Source organism: Apodemus sylvaticus, chromosome 4, assembly GCF_947179515.1.
Source record: "Apodemus sylvaticus chromosome 4, mApoSyl1.1, whole genome shotgun sequence".
In the NCBI taxonomy this organism is placed as follows: domain Eukaryota; kingdom Metazoa; phylum Chordata; class Mammalia; order Rodentia; family Muridae; genus Apodemus; species Apodemus sylvaticus.
The window spans coordinates 169,376,797-169,393,640 of NC_067475.1; positions in this window are offsets into that span (position 1 = coordinate 169,376,797).

Genomic DNA, 16,844 nt, shown 5'->3' on the forward strand with positions numbered 1-16,844 from the left:
GTTTGATGATTTCCTGCCTTCTACTCCTCCTGGGTGAAATAGCTTCTTTTTGTTCTTTACTCTACAACACTGTATTTCCTTATAACGTGGTATTCTTACATATTCTTTCGAGAGAGAACTCTCCTCTGCGTTCTCTTTTGAGGCTACACGCTTAGACATACACGCAACACCAAAGCTTTTCGAGTTACGATGTGTTGTTTAGGAAAAAAATAGATGATTTCGCACGATGCGGGATTTCCTTAAAATGTGGTTTTCTGTCAAATTTTGACGAAAGAAAATTCTCCTGTGGGTTCTCTTTTGAGGCTACATGTTTAGACGTACACCCCACACCAAAGCTTTTCGAGTTACAACGTGTAGTTTAGAAGATACAAGCTAATTTTGTACGAGGCGTTATTACTTCTCTTAAAGTGTTTCCAATACGTACGAATTTGTCTTTACTCTGCAATACTGTATTTCCTTATAACGTGGTATTCTTACATATTCTTTCGAGAGAAAACTCTCCTTTGCCTTCTGTTTTGAGGCTACACGGTTAGACATACACGCAACACCAAAGCTTTTCTAGTTACAACGTGTTGATTATGAAAAACAAGATAATTTCGCACGATGCGGGATTTCCTTAAAACATGGTTTTCTGACAAATTTTGACGAAAGAAAATTCTCCTGTGTGTTCTCTTTTGAGGCTACATGTTTAGACGTATGCGCCACACCAAATCTTTGCGAGTTACAACGTGCTGTTAGGAGATACAAGCTAATTTTGTACGATGCATTATTTCTTCTTGTAAGGTTTAAGTGTTTCCAATATGTACGTATTTTTCTTTACTCTGCAACACTGTATTTCCTTATAACGTGGTATTCTTACATAGTCTTTCGAGAGAAAACTGTCCTGTGCCTTCTCTTTTGAGGCTACATGCTTAGACATACACGCAACACCAAAGCTTTTCGAGTTACGATGTCTTGTTTAGGAAAAACAAGATAATTTCGCACGATGCGGGATTTCCTTAAATCATGGTTTTCTGAAAAAATTTTGAGGAAAGAAAATTCTCCTGTGGGTTCTCTTTTGAGGCTACCCGTGTGGACGTACACGCCACACCAAATCTTTTTCAGTTACAACGTGTTGTTTAGGAGATACAAGCTAATTTTGTATGATGCGTTATTTCTTCTTGTAAAGTGTTTCCAATATGTACGTATTTGTCTTTACTCTGCAACACTGTATTTCCTTATAACGTGGTATTCTTACATATTCTTTAGAGAGAAAACTCTCCTGTGCGTTCTCTCTTGAGGCTACACGCTTAGACATACAGGCAACACCAAAGCTTTTCGAGTTACAACGTGTTATTTAGGAAAAACAAGATAATTTCGCATGATGCTGGATTTCCATAAAACCTGGTTTTCTGTCAAATTTTGACGAAAGAAAATTCTCCTGCGGGTTCTCTTTTGAGGCTACACGTTTAGACGTACACAGCACACGAAATATTTTCGAGTTGCAACGTGTTGTGTAGGAGATACATACTAATTTCTTTACATTACGTTATTTCTTCTCGTAAAGTGTTTCCAATAGGTACGTATTTTTCTTTATTCTGCCACAGTGTATTTCCTTATAACGTGGTATTCATACATATTCTTTCGAGAGAAAACTCTCCTGTGCATTCTATTTTGAGGCTACAAGCTTAGACATACATGCAAGACCAAAGCTTTTCGAGTTACGATATGCTGTTTAGGAAAAAATAGATAATTTCGCACGATGCGGGATTTCCATAAAACGTGGTTTTCTGTCAAATTTTGACTAAAGAAAATTCTCCTGTGTTTTCTCTTTTAAGGCTACATGTTTAGACGTACACGCCACACCAAATCTTTTCGAGTTGCAACGTGTAGTTTAGGAGATACGAGCTAATTTTGTACGATGCGTTATTTCTTCTCCTAAAGTGTTTCCAATACGTACATATTTGTCTTTACTCTGCAACACTGTATTTCCTTATAACGTGGTATTCTTGCATATTTTTTCGAGAGAAAACTCTCCTCTGCGTTCTCTTTTGAGGATACACGCTTAGACATACACGGAACACTAAAGGTTTTCGAGTGACAACGTGTTGTTTAGGAAAAACTAGACAATATCGCACGATGCGGGATTTCCATAAAATGCGGTTTTCTGACAAATTTTGACGAAAGAAAATTCTCCCTTGGGTTCTCTTTTGAGGCTACATGTTTAGACGTACATGCCACACCAAATCTTTTTGAGTTACAAGGTGCTGTTTAGGAGATACAAGCTAATTTTGTATGATGCATTATTTCTTCCCGTAAAGTTTAAGTGTTTCCAATATGTAAGTATTTGTCTTTACTCTGCAACACTCTATTACCTTATAACGTGGTATTCTTACATATTCTTTCGAGAAAAAACTCTCCTGTGCCTTCTCTTTTGAGGCTACAGGCTTAGAGATACACGCAACACCAAAGCTTTTCGAGTTACAATGTGTTGTTTAGGAAAAACAAGATAATTTCGCACAATGCGGGATTTCCTTAAAACGTGGTTTTCTGACAAATTTTGACGAAAGAAAATACTCCTGTGGGTTCTCTTTTGAGGCTACACGTTTAGACGTACACGCCACACCAAATCCTTTCGAGTTAAAACGTGTTGGTTAGGAGATACAAGCTAATTTTTTAAGATGCGTTATTTCTTCTCTTAAAGTTTAAATGTGTCCAATATGTAAGTAATTGCCTTTACTCTGCAACACTGTATTTCCTTATAACGTGGTAATCTTGCATATTCTTTCGAGAGAAAAACTCTCCTGTGCGTTCTCTTTAGAGGCTACATGCTTAGACATACACGCAACACCAAAGCATTTCGAATTACAACCTGTTGTTTAGGAAAAACAAGATAATTTCACACGATGCGGGATTTCCTTAAAACGTGGTTTTCTGAAAAATTTTGACGAAAGAAAATTCTCCTGTGGGTTCTCTTTTGAGGCTACATGTTTAGTTGTAAACGCCACACCAAATCTTTTCGAGTTACAACGTTTTGTTTAGGAGATACAAGCTAATTTTGTACGATGCGTTATTACCTCTCGTAAAGTGTTTCCAATACGTACTTATTTGTCTTTACTCTGCAACAATGTATTTCCATATAACGTGGTATTCTTACATATTCTTTCGAGAGAAAACTCTCCTGTGCATTCTCTTTTGAGGCTACACGCTTAGACATACACGCAACACCAAAGCTTTTCGAGTTACAACGTGTTGTTTAGGAAAAACAAGATAATTTCGCACGATGCAGGATTTCCTTAAAACGTGGTTTTCTGACAAATATTGATGAAAGAAAGTTGTCCTGTGGTTCTCCTTTGAGGCTACACGTTAGACGTACACACCACACCAAATCTTTTCGAGTTATAACGTGTTGTTTAGGAGATACAAACTAATTTTGTATGATGCCTTATTTCTTCTCGTAAAGTTTAAGTGTTTCAAATAAGTATGTATTTGTCTTTACTCTGCAACACTGTATTTACTTATAATGTGGTATTCTTACATATTCTTTCGAGAGAAAACTCTCCTGTGCGTTCTCTTTTGAGGCTACACGATTAAACATACACGCAACACCAAAGCTTTTCGAATTACAATTTGTTGTTTAGGAAAAACAAGATAATTTCGCACGATGCGGAATTTCCTTAAAACGTGATTTTCTGACAAATTTTGACGAAAGAAAATTCTCCTGTGGGTTCTCTTTTGAGGCTACATGTTTAGTTGTAAATGCCACACCAAATCTTTTCGAGTTACAACGTTTTGTTTAGCAGATACAAGCTAATTTTGTACAATGCGTTATTACCTCTCGTAAAGTGTTTCCAATACTTACGTATTTGTCTTTACTCTGCAACAATGTATTTCCATATAACGTGGTATTCTTACATATTCTTTCGAGAGAAAACTCTCCTGTGCATTCTCTTTTGAGGCTACACGCTTAGACATACACGCAACACCAAAGCTTTTCGAGTTACAACGTGTTGTTTAGGAAAAACAAGATAATTTCGCACGATGCAGGATTTCCTTAAAACGTGGTTTTCTGACAAATTTTGACGAAAGAAAATTCTCCTGTGGGTTCTCTTTTGAGGGTACACATTTAGACGTACAAGCCACACCAAATCCTTTCGAGTTATATCGTGTTGTTTAGGAGATACAAGCTTATTTTGTACTATGTGTTATTTCTACTCGTAAAGTTTAAGTGTTTCCAATAAGTATATATTTGTCTTTACTCTGCAACACTGTATTTCCTTATAATGTGGTATTCCTACATAATCTTTTGGGAGAAAACTGTCCTGTGCGTTCTCTTTTGAGGCTACACGCTTAGATATACCCGCAACACCAAACCTTTTCGAGTTACAACATGTTGTTTAGGAAAAACAAGATAATTTCGCACGATGCGGGATTTCTTTAAAACGTGGGTTTTGACAAATTTTGACGAAAGAAAACTCTCCTGTGGGTTCTCTTTTGAGGCTACACGTTTAGACGTACATGCCACACCAAATGTTTTCGAGTTACAACGTGTTAATTAGGAGATACAAACTAATTTTGTACGATGCCTTATTTCTTCTCGTAAAGTTTAAGTGTTTCCAATAAGTACGTATTTGTCTTTACTCTACAACACTGTATTTCCTTATAACGTGGTATTCTTACATATTCTTTCGAGAGAAAACTCTCCTGTGCATTCTCTTTTGAGGCTACACGCGTAGACATATACGCAACACCAAAGCTTTTCGAGTTACAATGTGTTGTTTAGGAAAAACAAGATAATTTCGCACGATGCGGGATTTCCTTAAAACGTGGTTTTCTGACAAATTTTGACGAAAGAAAATACTCCTGTGGGTTCTCTTTTGAGGCTACACATTTAGACTTACACGCCACACCAAATCCTTTCGAGTTAAAACGTGTTGGTTAGGAGATACAAGCTAATTTTTTAAGATGCGTTATTTCTTCTCGTAAAGTTTAAATGTGTCCAATATGTAAGTAATTGCCTTTACTCTGCAACACTGTATTTCCTTATAACGTGGTAATCTTGCATATTCTTTCGAGAGAAAAACTCTCCTGTGCGTTCTCTTTAGAGGCTACATGCTTAGACATACACGCAACACCAAAGCATTTCGAATTACAACCTGTTGTTTAGGAAAAACAAGATAATTTCACACGATGCGGGATTTCTTTAAAACGTGGTTTTCTGAAAAATTTTGACGAAAGAAAATTCTCCTGTGGGTTCTCTTTTGAGGCTACATGTTTAGTTGTTAACGCCACACCAAATCTTTTCGAGTTACAACGTTTTGTTTAGGAGATACAAGCTAATTTTGTACGATGCGTTATTACCTCTCGTAAAGTGTTTCCAATACGTACTTATTTGTCTTTACTCTGCAACAATGTATTTCCATATAACGTGGTATTCTTACATATTCTTTCGAGAGAAAACTCTCCTGTGCATTCTCTTTTGAGGCTACACGCTTAGACATACACGCAACACCAAAGCTTTTCGAGTTACAACGTGTTGTTTAGGAAAAACAAGATAATTTCGCACGATGCAGGATTTCCTTAAAACGTGGTTTTCTGACAAATATTGATGAAAGAAAATTGTCCTGTGGTTCTCCTTTTAGGCTACACGTTAGACGTACACACCACACCAAATCTTTTCGAGTTATAACGTGTTGTTTAGGAGATACAAACTAATTTTGTATGATGCCTTATTTCTTCTCGTAAAGTTTAAGTGTTTCCAATAAGTATGTATTTGTCTTTACTCTGCAACACTGTATTTACTTATAACGTGGTATTCTTACATATTCTTTCGAGAGAAAACTCTCCTGTGCGTTCTCTTTTGAGGCTACACGATTAAACATACACGCAACACCAAAGCTTTTCGAATTACAATTTGTTGTTTAGGAAAAACAAGATAATTTCGCACGATGCGGGATTTCCTTAAAACGTGGTTTTCTGACAAATTTTGACGAAAGAAAATTCTCCTGTGGGTTCTCTTTTGAGGGTACACGTTTAGACATATAAGCCACACCAAATCCTTTCGAGTTATATCGTGTTGTTTAGGAGATACAAGCTTATTTTGTACTATGTGTTATTTCTACTCATAAAGTTTAAGTGTTTCCAATAAGTATGTATTTGTCTTTACTCTGCAACACTGTATTTCCTTATAATGTGGTATTACTATATAATCTTTTGGGAGAAAACTCTCCTGTGCGTTCTCTTTTGAGGCTACACGCTTAGATATACCCGCAACACCAAACCTTTTCGTGTTACAACATGTTGTTTAGGAAAAACAAGATAATTTTGCACGATGCGGGATTTCTTTAAAACGTGGGTTTTGACAAATTTTGACGAAAGAAAACTCTCCTGTGGGTTCTCTTTTGAGGCTACACGTTTAGATGTACACGCCACACCAAATCTTTTCGAGTTACAGCGTGCTGTTTAGGAGATACAAACATATTTGTACGATGCCTTATTTCTTCTCGTAAAGTTTAAGTGTTTCCAATAAGTACATATTTGTCTTTACTCTGCAACACTGTATTTCCATATAACGTGGTATTCTTACATATTCTTTCGAGAGAAAACTCTCCTGTGCATTCTCTTTTGAGGTTACACGCGTAGATATACACGCAACACCAAAACTTTTCGAGTTACAATGTGTTGTTTTTGAAAAACAAGATAATTTCGCACGATGCGGGATTTCCTTAAAACGTGGTTTTCTGACAAATTTTGACGAAAGAAAATACTCCTGTGGGTTCTCTTTTGAGGCTACACGTTTAGACGTACACGCCACACCAAATCCTTTCAAGTTAAAACGTGTTGGTTAGGAGATACAAGCTAATTTTTTAAGATGCGTTATTTCTTCTCGTAAAGTTTAAATGTGTCCAATATGTACGTAATTGCCTTTACTCTGCAACACTGTATTTCCTTATAACGTGGTAATCTTGCATATTCTTTCGAGAGAAAAACTCTCCTGTGCGTTCTCTTTAGAGGCTACATGCTTAGACATACACTCAACACCAAAGCATTTCGAATTACAACCTGTTGTTTAGGAAAAACAAGATAATTTCACACGATGCGGGATTTCCTTAAAACGTGGTTTTCTGAAAAATTTTGACGAAAGAAAATACTCCTGTGGGTTCTCTTTTGAGGCTACATGTTTAGTTGTAAACGCCACACCAAATCTTTTCGAGTTACAACGTTTTGTTTAGGAGATACAAGCTAATTTTGTACGATGCGTTATTACCTCTCGTAATGTGTTTCCAATATGTACTTATTTGTCTTTACTCTGCAACAATGTATTTCCATATAACGTGGTATTCTTACATATTCTTTCGAGAGAAAACTCTCCTGTGCATTCTCTTTTGAGGCTACACGCATAGACATACACGCAACACCAAAGCTTTTCGTGTTACAACGTGTTGTTTAGGAAAAACAAGATAATTTCGCACGATGCAGGATTTCCTTAAAACGTGGTTTTCTGACAAATATTGACGAAAGAAAATTGTCCTGTGGTTCTCCTTTGAGGCTACACGTTAGACGTACACACCACACCAAATCTTTTCGAGTTATAACGTGTTGTTTAGGAGATACAAACTAATTTTGTATGATGCCTTATTTCTTCTCGTAAAGTTTAAGTGTTTCCAATAAGTATGTATTTGTCTTTACTCTGCAACACTGTATTTACTTATAACGTGGTATTCTTACATATTGTTTCGAGAGAAAACTCTCCTGTGCGTTCTCTTTTGAGGCTACACGATTAAACATACACGCAACACCAAAGCTTTTCGAATTACAATTTGTTGTTTAGGAAAAACAAGATAATTTCGCACGATGCGGGATTTCCTTAAAACGTGGTTTTCTGACAAATTTTGACGAATGAAAATACTCCTGTGGGTTCTCTTTTGAGGCTACACGTTTAGATGTACACACCACACCAAATCTTTTCGAGTTACAACGTGTTGTTTAGGAGATACAAGCTAATTTTGTACGATGCGTTATTTCTTCTCATAAAGTTTAAATTTTTCCAATACATAGGTATTTGCCTTTACTCTGCAACACTGTATTTCCTTATAACGTGGTATTTTTGCATATTCTTTCGAGAGAAAACTCTCCTCTGCGTTCTCTTTCGAGGCTACATGCTTAGACATACACGCAACACCAAAGCTTTTCGAATTACAACCTGTTGTTTAGGAAAAACAAGATAATTTCGCACGATGTGGATTTCCTTAAAACGTGGTTTTCTGAAAAATTTTGACGAAAGAAAATTCTCCTGTGGGTTCTCTTTTGAGGCTACATGTTTAGTTGTAAACGCCACACCAAATCTTTTCGAGTTACAACAGGTTGTTTAGGAGACACAAGCTAATTTTGTACGATGCATTATTACTTCTTGCAAAGTGTTTCCAATTCTTATGTGTTTGTCTTTACTCTGCAACACTGTATTTCCTTATAACGTGGTATTCTTACATATTCTTTCGAGAGAAAACTCTCCTGTGCGTTCTCTTTTGAGGCTACACGCTTAGACATACACGCAACACCAAAGCTTTTCGAATTACAACGTGTTGTTTAGGAAGAACAAGATAATTTCTCACGATGCGGGATTTCCTTAAAACGTGGTTTTCTGACAAATTTTGACCAAAAAAAATTGTCCTGTGGTTCTCTTTTGAGGCTACACGTTTAGACGTACACGCCACACCAAATCTTTTCGAGTTACAACGTTTTGTTTAGGAGATGCAAGCTAATTTTGTATGATGCTTTATTTCATCTCGCTAATTTTAAGGGTTTCCAATACGTAAGTATTTGTCTTTATTCTGCAACATTGTACTTCCTTATAACGTGGTATTCTTACATATTCTTTCGAGAGAAAACTCTTCTGTGTGTTCTCTTTTGAGGCTACATGCTTAGACATACACGCAACACCAAAGCTTTTCGAGTTACAACGCGTTGTTTAGGAAAAACAAGATAATTTCGCACGATGCGGGATTTCCTTAATACGTGGTTTTCTGACAAATTTTTACCAAAGAAAATTCTCCTGTGGGTTTTCTTTTGAGGCTACACATTTAGACGTACACGCCACACCAAATGTTTTCGAGTTACAACGTGTTGTTTAGGAGATACAAACTAATTTTTTACAATGCGTTATTTCTTCTCATAAAGTGTTTCCAATAAGTACGTATTTGTCTTTACTCTGCAACACTGTATATCCTTATAACGTGGTATTCTTACATATTCTTTCGAGAGAAAACTCTCCTGTGCGTTCTCTTTTGAGGCTACACGCTTAGACATACACGCAACACCAAAGCTTTTCGAATTACAATGTGTTGTTTAGGAAAAACAAGATACTCTCTCACGATAATTTTGCAAGATGCAGGATTTCCTTAAAACATGGTTTTCTGAAAATTTTGACGAAAGAAAATTCTCCTATGGGTTCTCTTTTGAGGCTACACGTTTAGACGTACACTCCACACCAAGTCATTTCAAGTTACAACGTGTTGTTTAGGAGATACGAGCTAATTTTGTACGATGCTTTATTTCATCTCTTAAAGTTTAAGGGTTTCCAATACGTACGTATTTGTCTTTACTCTGCAACACTGTATTTCCTTATAACATGGTATTCTTACATATTCTTTCGAGAGAAAACTCTCCTGTGTGTTCTCTTTTGAGGCTATACACTGAGACATACACGCAACACAACAGCTTTTCCAGTTACAACGTGTTGTTTAGGAAAAACAAGATAATTTCGCACGATGCAGGATTTCCTTAATACGTGGTTTTCTGACAAATTTGACCAAAGAAAATTCTCCTGTGGGTTCTCTTTTGAGGCTACACGTTTAGACGTACACGCCACATCAAATCTTTTCGAGTTACAACGTGTTGTTTAGGAGATACAAGCTAATTTTGTACAATGCGTTATTTCTTCTCGTAAAGTGTTTCCAATAAGTACGTATTTGTCTTTACTCTGCAACACTGTATTTCCTTATAACGTGGTATTCTTACAAATTGTATCGAGAAAATACTCTCCTTTGCGTTCTCTTTTGAGGCTACGCGCTTAGACATACACGCAACACCAAAACTTTTCGAGTTACAACTTGTTGTTTAGGAAAAAGAAGATAATTTTGCACGATGAGGGATTTCCTTAAAACGTGGGTTTCTCACATATTTTGACGATAGAAAATTCTCCTGTCGGTTCTCTTTTGAGGCTACACGTTTAGACGTACATGCCACACCAAATCCTTTCGAGTTACAACCTGTTGTTTAGGAGATACAAGCTAATTTAGTATGATGCGTTATTTCTTCTTGTAAAGTGTTTCCAATACATACGTTTTTGTCTTTACTCTGCAACACTGTATTTCCTTATAACGTGGTATTCTTACATATTCTTTCGAGAGAAAACTCTCCTGTGCCTTCTTCTTTGAGTCTACACGCTTAGCCATACACGCAACACAGAAGATTTTCGAGTTACAACGTGTTGTTTAGGAAAAACTAGATAATTTCGCACGATGCGAGATTTCGTTAAAACGTGGTTTCTGACAAATTTTGATGTAAGAAAATTCTACTGTCGGTTCTCTTTTGAGGCTACATGTTTAGACGTACATGTCACACGAAATCTTTTCGAGTTACAACGTGTTGTTTAGGAGATACAAGCCAATTTTGTACAATGCTTTATTTCTGCTCTTAAAGTGTTTCCAATATGTACGTATTTGTCTTCTCTCTGCAACACTGTATTTCCTTATAACGTGGTATTCTTACATATTTTTTCGAGAGAAAAAACTCTCCTGTGCATTCCCTTTTGAGGCTACACACTTAGACATACACGCAACACCAAAGATTTTCGAGTTACAACTTGTTGTTTAGGAAAACAAGATAATTTTGTAGGATGTGGGATTTCGTTAAAACGTGGTTTTCTGACAAATTTTGAAGAAAGAAAATTCTCCAGTGGTTTCTCTTTTGAGGCTTCACTTTTAGACGTACATGCCAAACCAAATGTTTTCGAGTTTCCACTTGTTGTTTAGGAGATACAAGATAATATTGTATGATGCGTAATTTCTTCTCGTAAAGTGTTTCCAATATGTACTTTTTGTCTTTACTTTGCAACACTGTATTTCCTTATAACGTTGTATTCTTACATGTTCTTTCGAGAGAAAACTCTCCTGTTCATTCTCTTTTGAAGCTACACGCTTAGACATACACGCAACACCAAAGCTTTTCGAGTTACAACGTGTTGTTTAGGAAAAACAAGATAATTTCGGAGGATGCGGGATTTCCTTAAAACGTGGTTTTCTGACAAATTTTGACGAAAGAAAATTCCCCTTTGTGTTCTCTTTTGAGGCTACACGTTTAGACGTACACGCCAAACCAAAACTTTTCGAGTTACCACGTGTTGTTTAGGAGATACAAGCTAATTTTGTTCGATGCTTTATTTCTTCTCGTAAAGTGTTCCCAATATATACTTATTTGTTTTTACTCTGCAAAATTGTATTTCCTAATAAAGTGGTATTCTTACATATTCTTTCGAGAGAAAACCCTCCTGTGCCTTCTCTTTTGAGGCTCCATGCTTACACATACACGCAACACGAAAGCTTTTCGAGTTACAACATGTTGTTTAGGAAAAAGAAGATGATATCGCACGATGCGGGATTTCATTAAAACGTAGTTTTCTGAAAAATTTTGACGAAAGAAAATTCTCCTGTGGGTTCTCTTTTGAGGCTACACGTTTAGACGTACACGCCACACCAAATCTTTTCGAGTTACAACCTGTTGTTTAGGGGATACAAGCTAATTTTGTAAGATGCGTTAATTCTTCTCGTAAGGTGTTTCCAATACGTAAGTATTTGTCTTTACTCTTCAACACTGTATTTCCTTATAACGTGGTATTCTTACATATTCTTTCGAGAGAAAACTATCCTGTGCGTTCCCTTTTGAGGCTACACACTTAGACATACAGGCAACACCAAAGCTTTTCGAGTTACAACGTGTTGTTTATGAATAAAAAGTTAATTTCGCACGATGTGGGATTTCCTTAAAACGTGGTTTTCTGACAAATTTTGACAAAAGAATATTCTCCTGTGGGTTCTCTTTTGACGCTAAACGTATAGACGTGCAGGCCACACCAAATCCTTTCGAGTTACCACGTGTTGTTTAGGAGATACAAGCTAATTTTGTATGATGTGTTATTTCTTCTCGTAAAGTGTTGCCAAAACGTACGTATTTGTCTTTCTCTGCAACACTGTATTTCCTTATAACGTGGTATTCTTACATATTCTTTCGAGGAAAAACTCTCCTGTGTATTCTCTTTTGAGGCTACACGCTTAGACATACACGCAACACCAAGGCTTTTCGAGTTACAACGTGTTGTTTAGGAAAAACAAGATTATTTCGCACGATGCGAGATTTCCATAAAACGTGGTTTTCTGAAAAATTTTGACGAAAAAAGTTTTCCTGTGGGTTCTCTTTTGAGGCTACACGTGTAGAGGTACGAGCCACACCAAATCTTTTCGAGTTACAACGTGTTGTTTAGGAGATACAAGCTAATTTTGTACGATGCGTTATTTCTTCTCTTAAAGTGTTTCCAATACGTACTTAGTTGTCTTTACTCTGCCACACCGTATTTCCTTATAACGTGGTATTCCTACATATTCTTTCGAGAGAAAACTTTTCTGTGCGTTCTCTTTTGAGGCTACACGCTTAGAAATACACGCAACCCCAAAGCTTTTCGATTTACAACGTGTTGTTTGGAAAAACAAGATAATTTCGCACGATGCGAGATTTTCTTAAAACGTGGTTTCTGACAAATTTTGATGAAAGAAAATTCTCCTGTGGGTTCTCTTTTGAGGCTACATGTTTAGACGTACACGTCACACCAAATCTTTTCGAGTTATAATGTGTTGTTTAGGAGATACAAGCTAATTTTGTATGATGCATTATTTCTTCTCCTAAAGTGTTTCCAATACATATGTATTTTTGTTGACTCTACAACACTGTATTTCCTTATAACGTGGTATTCTTACCTATTCTTATGAAAGAAAACTCTCCTGTGCCTTCTCTATTGAGGCTCCACGCTTAGACATACACGCAACACTAAAGCTTTTCGAGTTACAACATGTTGTTTAGGAAAAAGAAGATGATTTCGCACGATGCGGGATTTCCTTAATACGTGGTTTTCTGAAAAATTTTAACGAAAGAAAATTCTCCTGTGGGTTCTCTTTTGAGGCTACACGTTTAGACGTACACGCCACATCAAATCTTTTCGAGTTACAATGTGTTGTTTAGGAGATACAAGCTAATTTTGTACGATGCGTTAATTCTTCTCATTAAGTGATTCCAATACGTACGTATTTGTCTTTACTCTGCAATACTGTATTTCATTATAATGTGGTATTCTTAGGTGTTCTTACTAGAGAAAACTATCCTGGGCATTCCCTTTTGAGGCTACACACTTAGACATACAGGCAACACCAAAGCGTTTCGAGTTACAACGTGTTGTTTATGAAAAAGAAGATAATATTGCACCTTGCGGGATTTCCTTAAATCGTGGTTTTCTGACAAATTTTGACGAAAGAAAATTCTCCTGTGGGTTCTCTTTTGAGGCTACACGTTTAGACGTACACACCACACCAAATCCTTTCGAGATACCACGTGTTGTTTAGGAGACACAAGATAATTTTGTAAGATGCATTATTTCTTCTCGTAAAGTGTTTCCAATACATACGTATTTGTCTTTACACTGCAAAAGTGTATTTTCTTATAACGTTGTATTCTTACATGTTCTTTCGAGAGAAAACTCTCCTGTGCGTTCTCTTTAGAGGCTACACGCTTAGACATACACGCAACACCAAAGCTTTTCGAGTTACAACGTGTTGTTTAGGAAAAACAAGATAATATTGCACGATGCGGGATTTCCTTAAAACGTGGTTTTCTGACAGATTTTGAGGAAAGAAAGGTCTCCTGTGGGTTCTCTTTTGAGGCTACACGTGTAGACGTACGAGCCTCACCAAATCTTTTCGAGTTCCAACGTGTTGTTTAGGAGATACAAGCTAATTTTGTACGACACGTTATTTCTTCTCTTAAAGTGTTTCCAATACGTACGTATTTGTCTTTACTCTGCAACACTGTATTTCCTTATAACGTAGTATTCTTACATATTCTTTCGAGAGAAAACTCTCCTGGGTGTTCTCTTTTGAGGCTACATGCTTAGACATACACGCAACAGCAAAGGTTTTCGAGTTACAATGTGTTGTTTAGGAAAAATAAGATAATTTCGCACGATGCGAGATTTCCTTAAAACGTGGTTTCTGACAAATTTTGATGAAAGAAAATTCTCCTGTGGGTTCTCTTTTGAGGCTACACGTTTAGACGTACACCTCACACCAAATCTTTTTGAGTTACAACGTGTTCTTTAGGAGATACAAGCTAACTTTGTACGATGCGTTATTTCTTCCCGTAAAATATTTCCAATTTGTACTTATTTGTCTTTACTCTGCAAAATTGTATTTCCTTATAATGTGGTATTCTTACATATTTTTTTGAGAGAAAACTCTTCTGTGCCTTCTCTTTTCAGGCTCCACACTTAGACATACACGCAACACCAAAGATTTTCGAGTTACAACATGTTGTTTAGGAAAAAGATGATTTCGCACAATGCGGGATTTCCTTAAAACGTGGTTTTCTGAAAAATTTTGACGAAAGAAAATTCTCCTGTGGGTTCTCTTTTGAGGCTACACGTTTAGACGTACACGCTACAGCAAATCTTTTCGAGTAACAATGTGTTGTTTAGGAGATTCAAGCTAATTTTGTACTATGCGTTAATTCTTCTCGTAAAGTTTTTCCAATATGTAAGTATTTGTCTTTACTCTGCAACACTGTATTTCCTTATAACGTGGTATTCTTACATATTCTTTCGAGAGAAAACTATCCTGTGCGTTCCCTTTTGAGGCTACACACTTATATATACAGGCAACACCAAAGCTTTTCGAGGTACAACGTGTTGTTTATGAAAAACAAGATAATTTCGCACGATGCGGGATTTCCTTAAAACGTGGTTTTCTGACAAATTTTGAAGAAAGAAAATTCTCCTGTGGGTTCTCTTTTGAGGCTGCACGTGTAGACGTACGAGCGTCACCAAATCTTTTCGAGTTCCAACGTGTTGTTTAGGAGACACAAGCTAATTTTGTACGACACGTTATTTCTTCTCTTAAAGTGTTTCCAATACGTACGTATTTGTCTTTACTCTGCAACACTGTATTTCCTTATAACGTAGTATTCTTACATATTCTTTCAAGAGAAAACTCTCCTTGGTGTTCTCTTTTGAGGCTACATGCTTAGACATACACGCAACAGCAAAGGTTTTCGAGTTACAATGTGTTGTTTAGGAAAAATAAGATAATTTCGCACGATGCGAGATTTCCTTAAAACGTGGTTTCTGACAAATTTTGATGAAAGAAAATTCTCCTGTGGGTTCTCTTTTGAGGCTACACGTTTAGACGTACACCTCACACCAAATCTTTTCGAGGTACAACGTGTTGTTTAGGAGATACAAGCTAATTTTGTACGATGCGTTATTTCTTCCCGTAAAATATTTCCAATTTGTACTTATTTGTCTTTAATCTGCAAAATTGTATTTCCTTATAATGTGGTATTCTTACATATTCTTTCGAGAGAAAACTCTTCTGTGCCTTCTCTTTTCAGGCTCCACACTTAGACATACACGCAACACCAAAGCTTTTCAAGTTACAACATGTTGTTTAGGAAAAAGATGATTTCGCACGATGCGGGATTTCCTTAAAACGTGGTTTTCTGAAAAATTTTGACGAAAGAAAATTCTCCTGTGGGTTCTCTTTTGAGGCTACACGTTTAGACGTACACGCTACAGCAAATCTTTTCGAGTAACAATGTGTTGTTTAGGAGATTCAAGCTAATTTTGTACTATGCGTTAATTCTTCTCGTAAAGTTTTTCCAATATGTAAGTATTTGTCTTTACTCTGCAACACTGTATTTCCTTATAACGTGGTATTCTTACATATTCTTTCGAGAGAAAACTATCCTGTGCATTCCCTTTTGAGGCTACACACTTAGATATACAGGCAACACCAAAGCTTTTCGAGGTACAACGTGTTGTTTATGAAAAAGAAGATAATTTCGCACGATGCGGGATTTCATTAAAACGTGGTTTTCTGACAAATTTTGAAGAAAGAAAATTCTCCTGTGGGTTCTCTTTTGAGGCTACACATTTAGACGTACACACCACACCAAATCCTTTCGAATTACCACGTGTTGTTTAGGAGATACAAGCAAATTTTGTACGATGCAATATTTCTTCTCGTAAAGTTTTTCCAATACGTACGTATTTGTCTTTACTCTGCAACACTGTATTTCCTTATAACGTTGTATTCTTACATGTTCTTTCGAGAGAAAACTCTCCTGTGCGTTCTCTTTAGAGGCTCCATGCTTACACATACACGCAACAACAAAGCTTTTCGAGGTATAACGTTTTGTTTAGCAAAAAGAAGATGATTTCGCACGATAGGGGATTTCCTTAAAACGTGGTTTTCTGACAAATTTTGAAGAAAGAAAATTCTCCTGTGGGTTCTCTTTTGAGGCTACATGTTTAAATGAACACGCCACACCAAATCTTTTCGAGTTACAATGTGTTGTTTTGGAGATACAAGCTAATTTTGTACGATGCGTTAATTCTTCTCCTAAAATGTTTCCAATATGTACTTATTTGTCTTTACTCTGCAAAATTGTATTTCCTTATAACGTGGTATTCTTACATATTCTCTCGAGAGAAAACTCTCCTGTGCCTTCTCTTTTGAGGCTCCACGCTTACACATACACGCAACACCAAT